This window comes from Leopardus geoffroyi, chromosome A3, assembly GCF_018350155.1.
Source record: "Leopardus geoffroyi isolate Oge1 chromosome A3, O.geoffroyi_Oge1_pat1.0, whole genome shotgun sequence".
NCBI lineage: Eukaryota > Metazoa > Chordata > Mammalia > Carnivora > Felidae > Leopardus > Leopardus geoffroyi.
Genome location: NC_059336.1, coordinates 8,686,955 through 8,704,283, shown reverse-complemented (window position 1 = coordinate 8,704,283; position 17,329 = coordinate 8,686,955). Strand labels below are relative to the sequence as shown.

General features: G+C 43.9%; 1 long non-coding RNA gene across 2 annotated transcripts; it reads right to left on the bottom strand.

The window, feature by feature from the left end:
* Positions 1–2,545: 2,545 nt before the first annotated feature.
* On the bottom strand, positions 2,546–14,744 carry LOC123579985. 2 transcript variants are annotated; one of them, XR_006703049.1, is made up of 5 exons: positions 14,429–14,744; positions 7,154–7,184; positions 5,956–6,009; positions 3,864–4,021; positions 2,546–2,791 (listed from the first exon to the last, which is right to left on the bottom strand). It is a non-coding gene; the product is annotated as an uncharacterized LOC123579985 (long non-coding RNA). The 2 variants fall into 2 exon arrangements; XR_006703048.1 differs by lacking the exon at positions 14,429–14,744 and having other exon boundaries at positions 7,154–7,431.
* Between the last annotated feature and the right edge of the window lie 2,585 nt (positions 14,745–17,329).

The following is a 17,329-nucleotide window of genomic DNA, read 5'->3' as shown; positions in this document are numbered from 1 at the left end:
CACGCGTGTGGGTCAGGAATAAAGTGTGAGTCAGGTCGTTCTGACCCCCTCCTCTCTCTCTTGCTGTGGAAGAGGGTTTCCAGGTACTTGATTTATTTTATTTTATTTTATTTTATTTTATTTTATTTTATCTTATTTATTTCATTTGTTTCATTTCATTTCATTTATTTTAGGAGAGAGAGAGCACAAGGGGGAAGAGGGGCAGAGAAACAATCCCAGACACCACGCTCAGCACAGAGCCCTTTTCAGGGCTCGATCCCACGACCCTGGGATTATGACCTGGGCAGAAATCTAGAGTCAGACGCTCAACCGACGGAGCCACCCCAGTGCCCCGCAGGTACTTATTTTTAAAAGCATGACTTTAGGGGCGCCGGGGTGGCTCCGTCGGTTGAGCGTCTGACTCTTGGCTCAGGTCGAGATGTCACGGTTCATGAGTCCAAGCCCCATGGTGGGTTCTGCATTGACAGCATGGATTCGACTTGGGATTTTCTCTCTGTCTCTCTCTGTCTCTGTCTCTGTCTCTCTCTCTCGGTCTCAAAAATAAATAAACATTGAAAAAAATAAGTAAATAAAAACATGACTCTAGATAAGAGTACTTTATGAATGACACCACGAAACTTTCTGAATAGGCACAGGGGAAAGCTCCCGTTTTCATCTTTACAAACACCCAGAAGTCCATGTAGATAAATCATGTAGACAAGGAAACAGTGCTTTGGTCCAAACAATACAGGAAACGCCTGGAATGGCGCCTCGTTAACACAACGCCCTATGTTTGCCTTGTACTTTTCAAAGGATTTTACAGATACATTATCTTCAGACGACTCTGAGAGGTAGAAGGGGGAAGCGCACTTGCCCATTTTACAGATTAGGAAACCAAGGCCCAGAGAGGCCGTGGCCTTTCTAAGGTCACAAACTCAGTCAACTGCAGAGCCCAAACTTCGGTCCAGGACTCCTGACAAGGAGGCCCGATCCTCCCCCTCCTCGCCCCGTCCCTTGTAACCAGGCTCCGAATGCTCCCTTCCGTGTGATGTTCCCGGCTGTATGTCCGGGCTCTGTAGGCTCCCGGGTCTGTTGCTTTTGCCCCACAGCCTGTGTTTCCAATTCCTAGGATTCCCAGGAATATTCACAATCTTACTTCTGCCCCCTACTTTGAAGATTCTGGTCCTTTTTCACAGCGGGGGATGTACCTATTTGACCAGGAAGTGGTCTAGGCTCTGGAGTTCGTGTAGAATGACTTCCTCTTTTTCTCCCTGAATTTATTTTGGTATTAATTTTATCCCAACACCTAAAAACAAAAAAATCCCAGACTCCGCACTGCGTACAAGGGACTTTTTAAAACAAAAAACTCTCCTCCACTAAGATGTTACTAACAATCACCAGGAATTTTAAATTTCCTGTGTGTGTGTGTGTGTGTGTGTGTGTGTGTGTGAGACTCTTTCACACTTTTTTTTTTTTTTACAAAGATTTTTTTTTTTCCTGGTCATTTAGGAAGCAGCATATTTTTAAAAACTATCTTATTGTTTTTGTGTCGCTCACATGGGGTAGTTCATGGGCGGTTATCACTAACACCAGAAGGAAAAATATTGCAGACCTTCATGACAAACCATTACACTGACATAGGTCTGGCTTATTTAGAATATGCCCAGTAAGCACTGGTTAAAAATTGATGATTCGGGGCAGTCTTTCTCCAGTGATTTTTGTAAAATACCTAGGAGACCTTGAACATTCTGTTACACTTTTACAATCACGGAGAGGAGGACTTAAGGTGGTGTTCGCGAGGGATATTGCTTTATTACTCAGCTAAAAGTCCCTTTGGCTCTAAAAGTCCCTCCTCCCGGCGGCTGCAGGCTGGGAGAAGTCAGCATTTTCTCTCTCCCTAACTGGTGCTTTTACCATGCAGAAGAGACTCCATTTTCAAAATCTGTGAAAGAAAATTTTGTGCTTTTAGCGAATGACTTTCCCCCTAGTGGGCAGAGACCGCCCCCCCCCCCGCCCCCCGCCCCTTCTTTGCGAAGCAAGAGCCACTGGGTGAGAGCAATCTGTCACCAGCTCACTTGGCTGTGATGGAAAGCCCTTTTACATGCTGTTCACCATGTCTCAGGCACTGTTGTGTGCTTTTATCTTTTTTTAATTAAAAAAATTAAGTTTATTTATTTATTTTGAGAGAGACAGACGGTGTGAGCAGAGGAGGGACAGAGAGAGAGAGACAGAGAATCCCAAGCAGGCTCCCCACTGCCAGCGCAGAGCCCGACATAGGGCTCGAACTCCTGAGCCAGGAGATCATGACCTGAGCCGAAGTCAGAAGCTTCACTGACTGAGCCACCTCGGGGGCCCTTTCTTGCACATTTTTAAATATACAAGGAATATTGTTACGTATTTATTTAGTTTTAGATTTTATTTTTAAGTAATCTCTACACCCAATTTGCCCAACATGGGGCTTGAACTCATGACCCGAAGGTCAAGAGACAAACACTTCACCAACGGAGCCGGCTGGGTGCCCCAGAAATACCTCCTAATCTTTAAACATGGAAAGTGGTAAATGTGTCATCTTTTAGGAAGCAGGTTTGGATGCCAATAAACTAAACCACGAGTCGAAAAAGTATCATTTTTCTTGGATAATTCGGACTTTTTCAGTGCCCTCATTCTGTACTGAATAACCATCCATGATGAAATAGAAAGAACATTAAGTCAAATTGTACCTACGTGGACTCTACGACTTTCCCTGGAAACTTCTTTCCTGGGGCCAAATTCCTAATATCGGTTCTGTTCTCATGGTTATCTCTTCTTCCTCCTCCTAAACAGAAAGTGTGAAAATAAAGGACTCTGTTTTTAAACACACACACACACACACACACACACACACACACACACACACATTTTTAAATGCAGCACACACACTATGCATATTACAGTGCAGTTTTAAAAAGAGAAAGAAAAACTGTCTCTGCAACATAAGGGAAGTATGCAGCACTCACACGGGTCATTAAGACTTGCCTTTATTATCATGTTGCTAACCACTAAGGGACACATGCAATGCTGTGACCAGCATAATTTAATTAAGCTTTCCATTCGGTGTTGTTTGAAAAGACCTGAAGGCTCTCATCATAAAGTAAACCCAGTGCACATCCCACAAGAAAAAGTGGAAATGATTTCACCGAACGAAGGAACTCAGCGAGCTTTTTCCTTCTTATCGAGCAAAATGGATTTACGCCGATAAGCCAGACCCCGTGAGCGCCAAATGCTGCCCCGGTGCCTTCACAGCGAAGTCGCCTCCCCCCCACCACACACAGGAACACAGGATGTTTACTCTTCACCCAAACCTTAACCAAAGGAAAATACAGCAAACGAGTCATCTGTGTAAAATCCATGGGCTTCTTACGTCTTTGGCATTCCAGATCTTGGATTCAAATAAATAAAAATACTTACGAACCGATTCATCTGTAATCTGAGTGAAATCATGACCGTGTGCAATATATGAACATCGTACCCCCCTGGACAGCCATTCAACAGCATACTTCGATTGCAGACCTACTCTGCTGGGCGGTATTTTAGGGGAAGGCGGTCTATTGAGTCCTTTAAGACTCACAGTCCTTGGGGGCTCCTGGGCAGCTCAGTCACCTAAACATCCAACTTCCGCTCAGGTCATGAGCTCAAGGGTTCGTGAGTTCCAGCCCCACATCGGGTTTACCGCTGTCAGCACAGAGCCCGCTTCGGATCCTCTGTCTCCCTCTCTCTCTGCCCCTCACCCCTCCCCCCCCACAGCTTGCGAGCATGCTCTCTCTCTCTCTCTCAAAAATAATAATGATGATAATAAATAACTACACATATAAAAAAGACTCACAGGTCCTTGAAACCATACTTACTTTCTTACAGCCATGACAAAATGGAAGTCTTGCAAACTGTGGCCCGGCACCTTCCTTTTGTTTTTGTTTTTCTTATTCACTGAAAATGTACCGCGCGCCTACGGTGTGCCAGAATCCGGGTTGGTGCAGAAATGCAAACTTGCACGCGCAAAAAGGTCCTGGCCAGAGGCAAAGTTCTATTTAGCCGGGTCGACGGACATTAAACAGGCGAATTCTAGTGGAACCCAACCATTTGTAATCATTTGGATTACTAACAGCTTGATTAAGGATGCATATTGGCCAGGCCCTCCCTGGGAGACTAGGGGTCACTCGCATTCCGAGTGTTACCCCAGGGGAGTTAGATGCAGGAGTACTGAGCCGCACCCTGCAGGAAGTCTTTAACTACAGTCGGAATAAGTGATCAGAAAAATTACACGGCACTGTGGCGGCCGGCTTCTCCCCGAGGAATAAGGGTCAGTACTTGGGCCCTGTGATACTTTTCAGGGCCCACAAAAATGTTTTTATTTTAATTTCTCCCAAAGCCAGAAGAAAAATGAATCTGACAATAATGAATATATAATAATGGTCCAGCCGGGGTTATATGCATCTTGAGGCCAATGCCATGACAAGATAGAATTTTTAAAATCCTTTTTTTGGAGGAAGGGATTCACAAAGGCTAAATAATACTGTGGGTCCCTAACTGCTATGGTTTAGCCCTGGTGCTATGGGAATATATATACAAGGGATCTGATCCTGGAGGTGCCGGGGGGTGGAGAAGGCTTCCAGGTAGAAGGGACCATGGAGCTGATATCTTCAGGGAGAAGAGAAACCAGCTAGGCTACAGGCAGTGTAGGGAGGAATGAGCAGGGGAGGTCAGAAAAAGAAGAGGTTTCTAAGGAGAGGGAACAGAATGTGCAAAGGTCCTGAGGTAGGAAGGAGCATTTTTCATATCCACTGGAATTTAGGCTCCGTGCTTGTTCCATTCTCAGCCTGAAAGGTGCCTGACCCACAACAAGCATTCAATAAATATTTGTTGAATGAATCGAGACCTTGTCTCTTTTTCACAAGGGTGTGACAGCCCACCCTAGCTTCATCTCTCCTTCTGAAACTTTCCTAATCAATATTGTCTCTCTGTCCTGTCTTCACAGCTTATGAGCTGTGTGACCTCGGACAAGTTGCTTAACCTCTCTGTGCCGCTTCTGTTTACTCACACTCACCTGTAAATAACCCTCGATCTTTCTGTGAGGACTATCTTAGTTAATATGTGTAAAGTAGTTAGAACAATGTCTGGTACATAATAAGTACTCAATACATGCTAGTTAGTTTTATTATTTAATCACATCTTACTAATCTTATAGTCGTGTATCTTTCAGTAAAATGGAAAAATCCTTTTATGTGCTGATTCGATGACTTTTACCTTGCTTCTCTCAAAGCAATTAGCATGATCCAACCCACAGAGTAAATATTCAATAAATATTAGGGAATTGATAAAAATAAAATTTAGCAACGATATTAATTAGGATCAGAATCAGTTGTAAATAACAGAAAAACAAGGTAAGAGTTTATTTTTCGCCATAGATTTGTGTCTAACATTGTGTGACACTCCATCATGTCAGAACCCGTCCCTTTCTATTTTCTTGCTTAGCCAGCCTTTCATGTGGCTCCAGCCTCAGGACCCACCCTTGCTGCTCAAGCTCCAGCCATCAGACCACATTCCAGTAAGCAGAAAGAATGCAGGGAGGTCAGAAAAAGAGACATGTTCCCTTAAAGACAATTCCAGGAAGTCCTCTATACCACTCCCCCTTATAGACTATTGGTTAGAATATAGTCTCGTAGCTACCCCCAAGAGCAAAGGAAGCTTAGGAAACATTCTTTTATCTGGGTGGCCATGTGCCAGTTAAAAGTTGGGATTTTATTACTGACAGAGAAGGGGAGACAGATATTGGGGCCACTGTGGTCTCTGTCCTGGCGGCCCGGCCAGTTGAGTTTGACACGTGATACTCCAGAGAACGGGAATGATCTCAGCCCTCTCAAAGGAAGCCGGTCACATTGGGCCTGGCTGTGATTTTTATAAAAGCACTGTTTTATGTTCCTCTTCAAACTCTAATAATACCTTTAGAATTGACGGCTCTCCATTTATAAATGTCCGCGTTCGCTAATGATGCAACTCCCTGAGGAAGAAAGACAAATGCATAAAGCCAGATGATTGCATAATTTTCACAAAGGTTTTCTTATATATGTACAATTTCAAGCAAAAGAGAGAGGAGGGAGTAATGACTTTCCATCTACCCATTCTACAGTTTCCGCAACTATCAACTCATGAACCCTTGCGTTATCTATTGACCGAGCCACGCAGGTGCCCCATCAAAAAGTTTTTAATGTGATAGGAGGTTTTTTGCCAGTGTTTGAATTTCCCTTACTGTCTCAAAAAAAATAAATAAAAATAAATAATAATAAAATAAAATAAAATAAAAATAAATGTCCTTCAATGTTTCACAGGTTTGTTGTTGTTGTTTTTTTTTTTTTAAGTTCATCTGTTTGAGAAACCATCAAGGTCTTGTCTAGGGCCATACCACCCTGAAGGTGCCCGATCTCGCTCGCTCTCGGAAGCTAAGCAGGATTGGGCCTGGTTAGTACCTGGATGGGAGGAACCAACAAGGTCTTTCCAGTGTGGTCGGACGGCATGACTCTAAGTACCTTTTAATCCGGCTGCACAGCTCAGCACCGTAGCCACTGGCCACATGTGGCTATTTAAATAAACTTATTTTAATTAAATAAAAACTTCAGTCAGCCACACAAGCCACATTTGAAGGGTTCAACGGCCGTGCATGCTGTGGAATAGCACCTACCACGCGGGACGGTGCAGACAGAGAATATTTCCATCGTTGCCGGAAGTTCCGCTCCAGCGGAATAGCACCGCTCTAGAGGATGCCCGACCCCCTTTTTCCTTGCAACTTATTTGTTGAAGAAGCTGAGGGTGTTTGTCACGTTGAGAGCCACACATTTTAAACTCTGCTGATGGAGGGGCGCCTGGGTGGCTCAGTCCGCGAAGCATCTGACTTCGGCTCAGGTCATGGTCTCCCGGTCCGTGGGTTCGAGCCCCGCGTCCGGCTCTGTGCTCACAGCTCGGAGCCTGGAGCCCGCTTCGGATTCCGTGTCTCCCTCTTTCTCTGCACCTCCCCCACTCACACCTGCCCCCCCCCCCAAAATAAATCAACAGAAAAAAATTTAAACTCTGCTGATGGCAACCCCTCATGGTCAGTTAACATGCTTCTCTGTCTTCTGTGTTCTCCATAAACCAACAGTTAGACTTCCCACCTTGATCCAATTCAGAGTTGATTCCTTGGGGTGGAATAAGATGACAGGGCAACCCAATTGTAGGTAGTGTGTTAGAAAAAAAAAAAAAAGCACACAGAGAGATCAAAATCTGGAAGGACGTACATCAGAACATTATCAGTAGTTATTTTGGGGAACTAGAATGACCTTATTTTTTGCCTGATTCTTGCTGATCTCTATGTCATTACTTATTCCACACTGCGCATGTCTTTCTAATGAAAAGCAAGCAACACCTGCTATTTACCGCAAAAACAATGTGCCAAGCACTGTGCGCAGCGATTCACTTACATTAGCTCATGGAACCCTCGTGACAATTCTATGAGGTCATTATGATCTCTGCTTTGCAGTAAACACTCAGAAACATTAAGTACCTTGTCCAAGGTCACGTAGTCAGTATCTGGTGCGGTCTGGATTTAATCTCTCCAACTGCCTGACTCTCGAGGGATTCTGATGTTGGGCAGTGTGGCGTGCAGCCTGAGAGACTCAGTTTCTGGAAAATCCCGTCAGGTTATTCCGAGGCAGACCCAGGTCTGGGAACCGAACCGCATCCCTGCCCCACCACACGACGCCGTCCTCCACAAACATGCCGTCTCCCCACGCTCACCCCTGCTCTCAGCTGGAAAGCAGTCTACGTCTGGCACGTTCGAAGCATAAAGCCTGACGCCTGCCCCGAGCGTCTGCTCCAAAAAGGCACCTTGGAGACCATGCTTGAGACTAGCTGCCACCCAACTTCCGGCTTCGTGTGGGGCGTCCACTTGCGACACGCTATTAAGACGGGATAGGAAAAATGGGGAGCGTGTGGACGTGTGCATGTGCGCGCGGGCGTACGACGTCTGGGCAGACGGCCGGGGAAGCTCTCCCTAAAGCAGGGGTTGACGCACGAGGGACCGAGGGCTCCCATCCAGCCCGCTGCCTGAGCATGCTTTTTCCATTTCCAGCCTGTTGGAATAAAACCATTTTTAAAGAGGACAAAACCTCGTGACACATGAAAATCACAGGACAGCCCCTTTCAGCGTCCATAAATAAAGTTTTATTGGCACACAGCGCCGCTCGTTGTTTGCGGTCTGCGGTTGCTTTGGCATGGCAATGGAAGGGTTAATTATTGCCCCAGCGACCACGTGGCCCAAATGCCTAACATGTTTACTCTGACTATAGGAGCAGGTGACACAGTACATTCGAAGGCCCGAGGAGGGACCGTGCCCGGTGTATTCCTGGCAGGACGAGGACCTGGTGGTGATGGGAGCAGAGCGGACGAGGGCAGAAAGCACGGGGGACCAGATGCCACGCAGTCAGTCCATCATAAGGACTGGGGTCCCAGCCTGAGCAAGACGGGAGCCAGCGCGGTTGTGTGGTGAGAGGTGTTCCGGTCTGGCTTCTTTTAACAGATTTCCCTATTTTAAGAACAGACTGAAAGGGGGTGGGGGAGAATAGAAACAATGAATCCAGCTCTGAGAGCAGAGCTCTCCGAGAAGCTATGCAAGACGTGATGAGGGGTTGAACCAGGAAAGTGATAGAACTGCTGGGATGTATCTAGTGGGATTCTTTTTTTCTTTTAAGATTTTTAATTTTCTAAGTAATCTCTACACCCAACATGGGGCTTGAACTCGCAACCCCAAGATCATGCGCCACTGACTGAGCCAGCCAGGCGCCCCTAGCTAATGGAATTCTTTTTTTTTTTTTTTAATGTTTGTTTATTTTTGAGAGAGAGCGAGCGGGGGAAGGGAAGAGGCAGAGGGAGAGACAGAATCCCAAACAGGGTCCATGCAGAGCCCAACACGGGGCTCAATCCCACAGACCATGAGATCGGGACCTGAGCCAAAATCAAGAATCAGATGCTTAACCGACCAAACCCCCGAGGCGCCCCTAGTTTTCTACTTTTCATAGCCTGCATTGTCTAACCAAAGACTATCTACACCCTCAGTTGAGACGTCTTTGGTCACAACTGTAGGCTTAGGAGCTCAACGCTAGACAGGCATGCGACAACGAAGGGGATCGTGAGCAAGATGTCACATCTTCAGAGATAGCAACAAACAATTTTGTGTCCTTGCAGCTTAGTAAGATAATCAGGGGCACCTGGCTGGCTCCGTCAGGGGGGCACGTGACTCCTGATGTCGGGGTCACATGTTCAAGCCCCATGTGGGGTGTTGAGGTGACTTAGAAAATTGCTAAAAAAAAAATGATAAATTACAAAAAATATATAATCAGGATGTGCAACTATAAAACCTGGTGAGGGGCAGATGCTTGTTGGACACACCCCTTCCAGTTTCTGGCTTGTTCGCTCTGTCATTTGGAGGAAAGGGGCTTCCTCTTGGGTATTTGGCAAAGCAAGTTTTGGTATTTTCCTGTCTGGGCAAAAATACACCAGGAGAGGAGATCTTCCAGAGATATGTGAGTTGCAGCCAAACCAAGTGGCTTTCTGTGGGTCTCTGCCAGAAAGGAGAATCAGCTGTCATCTATTCCTAAAATAAAAGTCCCTTGGAGAAGGAAAAAAGGGGGGAGGGGAATGGCAATTACGTTGAAAGTACAGAATTTAGCCTTTTCTCCGCCATGGTGGTGGGAGTGGTTAATTGTTACTCGCTATGTCTTTCTCTTTACCTTTTTTTTTTTTTTCTAATTTTTAATTTTAGAGAGAGAATGTGAGTGGGGGAGGGGGCAGAGGAAGGGAGAGAAAGAATCTTATGCAGGCTCCAGACTCAGCGCAGAGCCCAGTGTGGGGCTCGATCCCCCAACCCCGGGGATCATGACCTGGGCCGAAATCAAAAGTCAGACGCTCAACCCACTGAGCCACCCAGGTGCCCCTTGCCAGATCTTCTCACAAGACTTTTAGGATCAAGCTATTCCTGGCCAGGAAACAAAACCAGAATTGTCCCATTCCCCAGTGGATTCAGATGAAAACTAGTAATAAAATCAAGTACAAGTACAGAGGCTCCTGGGTGGCTCAGTCAGTTAAGCGCCCGACTTCGGCTCAGGTCATGATCTCGAAGTTTGTGAGTTTGGGCCCCATGGGCTCTGTGCTGGCAGCTCAGAGCCCGGAGCTTGCTTGGGATTCTGTGTCTCCCTCTCTCTCTGCCCCTCCCCTGCTCATGCTCTGTCTCTCTCTGTCTTAAAAATAAATAAAACATTACAAATATTTAAAGAAAATAATGAAATGAAATGAAATGAAATGAAATGAAATGAAATGAAATGAAATAAAGTACAACTCCAAGAGGAGGCATTGGAGAAGTACCAGGCTGGGTCTGTAAGAGATCACACATGAGATAAGACATATATTTATGCCGCATGAAAGTCACATGCTCGTATCCTATCATTCTGTAAACATGACTGCTACCTGAACAATAGACGTATTTTATCAGGGAAATGATTTTTCTCTGTTACTATGCTTCTGCACTAGTAGGTTTGTTCAGTAATAAATATGTGAGACTTCTGTTTGTAAGAAAAGAAAAAAGTACAGAATTCAGAATGGATGCTAGCAGAAACACAAAGGGGGGATTTTTAAGGGCAGTGAACCTGTTCTGGATGATAGTGTATGGTGGGTATATACCATTATGCATTTTTCAAAGTCTATAGAACTACAACATAAAGGGTGAACCTTAATGTAATAGATGGATGTTAGTTAATAATCAGGTATCAGTATCGGTCCATCAGTTGTATCAAATGTGCCACACGAATGCAAGAGGTTAATAAAGAGGAAATTACGCAGGGGAGGGGTGGGGTGCATATGGCAACCTTCTGGACTTTCTGCTCTATTTTTCCGTATACCCACAACCACTCTAAACAGTAAGGTCTACTAATTATGACAAATAAAACTTTAAAGGGCGCACTTTTTAATGAGAGCAAACCTTGGTGTTACTGTCAGACAGATGGGAAATAGAAACCTTTTAAGGCATAGCTATCTCTTGAGAGGATGAGGTGGAAAACAATGTCAGCCGCCATTCCTTAATTTGGAATATTGATCCACTGTTCTGGAGTTTGAACTGTATGCGAGTTTGCTTTTGTTGTTGTTGTTCTCAGTACTTTGTCATCCAAAGAAAGCCCACAGAGCGCTGTGACTCTTAAAAGACGGTATGAAATGTTTCAACAACGGACAAACCTCAGACTTCCTGTATTTCTGTAACTTGTAGCTTTCCCTTCCTTCTTTTAATTTGTTAATGATCTCTCTTCTGTCACACGTCCCTAACTAGCTCAGTGGATCAAAGGTGAGGCTTTGCTAAGTAATCAGTGTAATTTCAGCCATGTAGCCAGCTATTAAAAACAGACCTATAGGGTTTTCAAGGACAACCAAGGTATTGATTTCGCACCAAAAATTCATGCAGTGATACACCAGGGCCAGTGTTTCTAAACCATCACCTTTCCTTATTCACTGGGTCCCTAGTGAAATCCTGCACGGCTCAGAAAAGGCAAATCCACCCAGACTCCCTCCCCCACCCGCCCCCAGCCCAGTTCCTGCCTGCAAGAAAAGAATTTCACTCTTATAAATTAGACAAGGGGAGAGAAAACTCATTTTTTCGACAAGCATTTTTATTACTTTTTCTTTTTACAGATGTGTCTTCCCATGCATTAATTTTCCTTCCCAGTTATTACACTTGTATGTGGATTTTTTTTTTTAGAGGACACATCTCTTATGTAATTTGTTTTGTATTTCTGGAATGAGGAAACTTTTTTACTCATATTGTTAAAATCTACACAAGGCACCCGTGTGATAGATCACCCTGAGCCTTGGAAGGAAATGATTCACCACAATACTGTAACCGAAAGTGTTCTAATACCAGGGAAGAAGGTAGGTCATTTAACTGTGTCACCTGCACAGAGCAGCTATGGGGGCATCAGAGCCTTCTCAGCTTAGCCTTTGCCCTCAGAACTGCTCTGCGCCTGGTGTAGCCTTTTCCCACCAGCTCTGTTCCTGTTCTCTGGTTCCTTTCTCCAAATATATATTAAAAAAAAAAAAAAAAATTGATGCTGGGAACTCCATTTTTAAGTTTTAAGAGAAACCTGCAACTTTGTGATTTGTTAATTATTCACATCCATTCATCTGCCTCCAAGGTCCTTCTCAGGCTACTCTCTACTCTCTCTCTCTTTTTTTTTAATATTTTTTTTAAGTTGTTTTTTTTTTTAAATTTATTTAAGTACACCCAACATGGGGCTGGGACTCACAACCCCGAGATCAAGAGTGCATGCTCCTTGGACTGAGCAAGCCAGGCACCCCTCAGGTTACTCTCTTCTAATTTTGTACCTAAATTTGTTGGGTGAATAAATGAATAAAACCAGAAATGCCCAGAATAAGTCCAGAGTTGTAAAAATGAAACACATCTATTAAAAAATAAAATAAATAGGGGCACCTGGGTGGCTCAGTCGGTTAAGCGTCCGACTTCGGCTCAGGTCACGATCTCGCAGTTTGTGAGTTGGAGCCCCTGCGTCAGGCTCTGTACTGATGGCTCGGAACCTGGAGCCTGCTTCGGATTCTGTGTCTCCCCCTCTCTCCGCCCCTCCCCCACTCTCTCTCAAAAATAAATAAACATAAACAAAAAAATTAAGCAAATAGATCACCGTTGATGGAAAATTATCTAAATATTTTACACTCTGAGATTCAAGTTGCTGCTTTAATTCTTCTTATTCCACATGGAAGTGACTCTGTGTTTGATTTGATCCGTGTGTTTTGAACAAACGTGCTAAAATTAGGTAGGGCTGTAATATGACTTCCATGGTTCTTTCCTTTATAAAAAAATAAAATAAAATATATTGTATAACTGCATTGGTAGAAAAACAAATATATTAATTTTAAGTATTAACATTTTTTCTTCAATCTCAAAGGTCATGATTTTAATAGATTTTAAATAGATACTTCTGATTTTAATAGATACTAAAACTAGGACACCTTGGCTGGCTCCGTCTGTGGAACCTGTGACTCTTGATCTCTGGGTCCTGAGTTTGAGCCCCAAACGTGGGCGGAGAGATTACTTAAAAAAATAAACAAAACAAAACAAAACAAAAAAGACCCCAAAACTATTTTCTGGGCCTGCTGTGTCTAACGGAGAAGTCTTCTCCGGAGGAATGTCATTTTATAGAAACATAGATTAAATAATCGTAAAACCAGTGACGGAAGACAGATTTTTAAAAAATTATTTTTAAAAAGTCTGTCAGTGAATTGTCACAATTATGAAAAACCTTTATATTTAAAAAAAAAAACCCTCAATATAAAATAAAAATCAACTGAATGCTCATACTAGGGGAATATAAATAAATTTTGGTACCTCAATGCAATATTATTCCCTCACTAAGAAAATCGGTCTTCAATAACCGTTTTTTAATATATTTAAAATGCAAAAAAAATTTTTTTTTAATTTTTTAAATGTTTATTTATTTTTTGAGAGACAGGTTGACAGAGTGTGAGCGGGGGAGGGGCAGAGAGAGACAAGGAGACACAGAATCCGAAGCAGGCTCCAGGCTCCAAGCCGTCAGCACAGAGCCCGACGCGGGGCTCGAACCCACAAACCGCGAGATCACGACCTGAGCCGAAGTCAGACGCTCCACCGACTGAGCCACCCAGGTGCCCCTCAAACAAAAATTTTTTTTAATGGATTTTCTCTCTAGAGTTAGTGAAGGTCTATGGAAATAAGTACTCACTTAATGGGTAAACCAGCATTGACTTTTTGGAACATTTTGGAAGACATATTGGTGACATCTATTGAAATGTCAATTTGTATACAGTCTCCAACTCACAAATTCCACTTCCAGGCATTTATTCTATAAATTCCTTTCCACAAGTGTGCAAATATAGAAAGTCATATCGTTGACCAACCAGAACAGCAGAGAGCCAAGAAGGAAATGGCCATCATTAGTGGTTACATAAATGGTTATATAAATGACGGTCTGTTTTCACTATGGAATACTATGAAGTCATTAAGAAGAGTAACATAGATATGTCACAACATGGCTCATTGACCAGGATTGCATCACCTACTTATTTCTAAGCTACTGGTGGTCGGTCAGGTGGGTTTTTGCTCTCCAGGGGACGTTTGCAATGTCTGGAGACATGTTCTGTTGTCCCAGCTAGGGTGGATGGGGGGGAGGGGGTGGCGTACCCCATCTAGAGGGTAGAGGCCAAACATCCTACAAGCACAGGGCAGCCCTACAACAGAATGATCCAGCCCCAAATGTCGAAAGTCCTGAGGTTGAGAAATGTTATTCTAAACTGATCACTGGCAAGGATCATGGGACATCCAGATTTGCGTGTTAGATGAATCAAACTTTACCTTCTGGGACAAGGGTGGGTCCAGACTTCACTCAGAAGAAAAACACCCAGAGACAGTCATGGTTCTGTGAACAAGAAAGAACAGAATAGTTGCTGTGTTGTGTAAACAGCCAACAGCATCTGCCACAAACATAGAAAACAGCGAACAATATAAAACAAAGAATAGTTTCATGTGTATGTAAAATACTGAAAGGGTATGCACTCACACCATTCAGGTCCTTAGCTGAGGAAGAGTAAAGGTGCGAGTGATGTTTATTTTCTGGTTTATTTTCTGATGTTTATTTTCTTCATACTGTAAACATTTTCTGTAATGATCATGCCTTACTTTTATTATTAGAAAAAAATACAAAAATATTTCCGTTACATTTATAACTGAAATATAAATCTGGCAACAATATAGTTCTTGAGGTGTTTTTTTTTTCCATGATGCTGCCATTTTCTCAAGTTGGTGGATGAAATTTAAAAACAAGTGAGTGCTTCTACGAAACTTGAATACATCTGACAAAATCTTGATTTTCCAGATTACAGCTGAAACTGAGTTAAGTTGATACAAATATTCAGCTTGTTTCTTTATCTTTTTTTTTTTTTTTTTTTTTGCTTTGGGTAATTTTATTTTCCATATATAGCCTTGAATGGAAAGAGGAGTAAACGGAAGTCAGAAAGTCTGGCTTCTCGAACCAGGCACACGGACCTGGGCACGTTGTTCGTCTGGCACGATCACAACAGCACCCAAAGGCAATGGGATCACCGTCTGGAATAAATATCTGCACTCCCGTGTTCAGGGCAGTGTTATTCACGAAAGACAAGATATGCAAACACCTAAGTAACCACCAGGTTACAAATGGATAAAGGGAAAGTATATGTGATACATAATGGAAATATTATATTGGAATATATATCATGGAATATATATATATATTTCCCCTATATATTATAACGGGATATTCTGGGATGTTCATGCTCTGAAATATTATTCAGGCATACAGAAGCAGGAAATCCTGCCGTTTGCAACAGCATGGATGAAACTGAAAGGTTTTATGCTGCGTGAAATAAGCCAGACAGAGGGAGCTCATTACTATATGGTATCACTTGCATGGAGAATTTTTTTCTAACTGAACTCATAGAAACAGAGAGTAAAATGATGGTTACCAGGGGTTGGCGGGGGGCGGGGGTGTCTTTAGGGTGGGGGCAGAATGAGGAGATGCAGGTCAAAGGGTACATCTTACAGTTAGAAGTAAAGTCCAGCATGGTGACTATAGTTAACAATACCGTATTACTGGGGCGCCTGGGTGGCTCAGTCGGTTGGGTGACCAACTTCGGCTCAGGCCATGATCTCGCAGTTTGTGAGTTCGAGCCCCGCGTCCGGCTCTGCGCTGACAGCTCGGAGCCTGGAGCCTGCATTGCATTCTGTGTCTCCTCCTCTCTCTGCCCCTCTCCTGCTCACATTCTGTGTCTCTCTGTCTTTCAATAATAAATAAACGTTCAAAAAAATTAAAAAAAAAATAATACCATATTACTGTCTATATTTGAAATTTACTGAAAGAGTAGATTTTTTTTTTTTTCAACGTTTATTTATTTTTGGGACAGAGAGAGACAGAGCATGAATGGGGGAGGGGCAGAGAGAGAGGGAGACACAGAATCGGAAACAGGCTCCAGGCTCTGAGCCATCAGCCCAGAGCCCGACGTGGGGCTCGAACTCGGGGACCGCGAGATCGTGACCTGGCTGAAGTCGGACGCTTAACCGACTGCGCCACCCAGGCGCCCCTAGATTTTTTAAAGTTTATTTATTTTGAGAGAGAGAGAGAGAGAATCCCAAGCAGGCTCTTGCTGTCCGTGTGGAGCCCCTGCGGCTCTTGAACTCTCGTGAACCTCGAGGTCATGACCTGAGCTGAAGTTGGACCTTTAACCGACTGAGCCACCCAGGTGCCTCACTAAGAGAGCAGATCTTAAGGGTTCTCACACACACATAAAAGGTAGCTGTGAGGTGATGAAGGTGTCACCTTGCTTATGGTAATCATTTAACAGCGTATACAACAGCAAACTATCCCTTTGTATATTTTAAATATATTACCATCTTATTTGTCAATTACACCTCAGTTAAGCTGGGGGAAAACGATCACAGCAAACACCTCCATGGACCCTGCTGTGTGCTGAGAACTGTTCTATGTACTTTACAGCCATTTGCTCACTGAGTCCCCGGAGCTACTTTGTGAGGCAGGTGCTATGTTCCCGTTTCACACAGGTAGACTCAGAGCTCTAGTGCCTTTCTCATGCTCACAGAGCTAAGCGATGAGTTGGAGATTTGAACCCAGGCGTTCGGGGTCACTATGCCTCAGGATATGCTGGGGCACTATGTTGGCCTCCTAACTCATCACTTACCCAGCGTCTTGGTCCCCATCAATCTCTCCTATTCCCTTCTTGCCACAAAAGTCATTTTTCTATAAAATTTTTTTATGTTTTTATTTTATTTTTGAGAGCGAGAGCGAGAGAGAGAGACAGAGGGACAGAGCATGAGCGGAGGAGGGGCAGAGAGGGAGGGAGACACAGAATCCGAAGCAGGCTGCAGGCTCCGAGCTGTCAGCACAGAGCCCAAACCGTGAGATCGTGACCTGAGCCGAAGTCAGACGCTTAACCGAGCCACCCAGGCACCCCAAAAGCCATTTTTCTAGAACACAATTCCTGTCACTCACCTTCTTGGAATGTCTCAGTGGCTTCGGATTCCTGCTGCAGGGACTCAGCCCCAACATTGCAGGTTGGGCACTGGTAGCTAAATACGGCTCGCTGAGAGGTGCCATGGGTTCTCACAGTGATCTCGTGTGTGTGTGTGTATGTGTCTGGTTTCACTTTTTATGAATTACTTTTTTTAACACCTAAAATCCTGGAGAATGTATAAACAGTCATC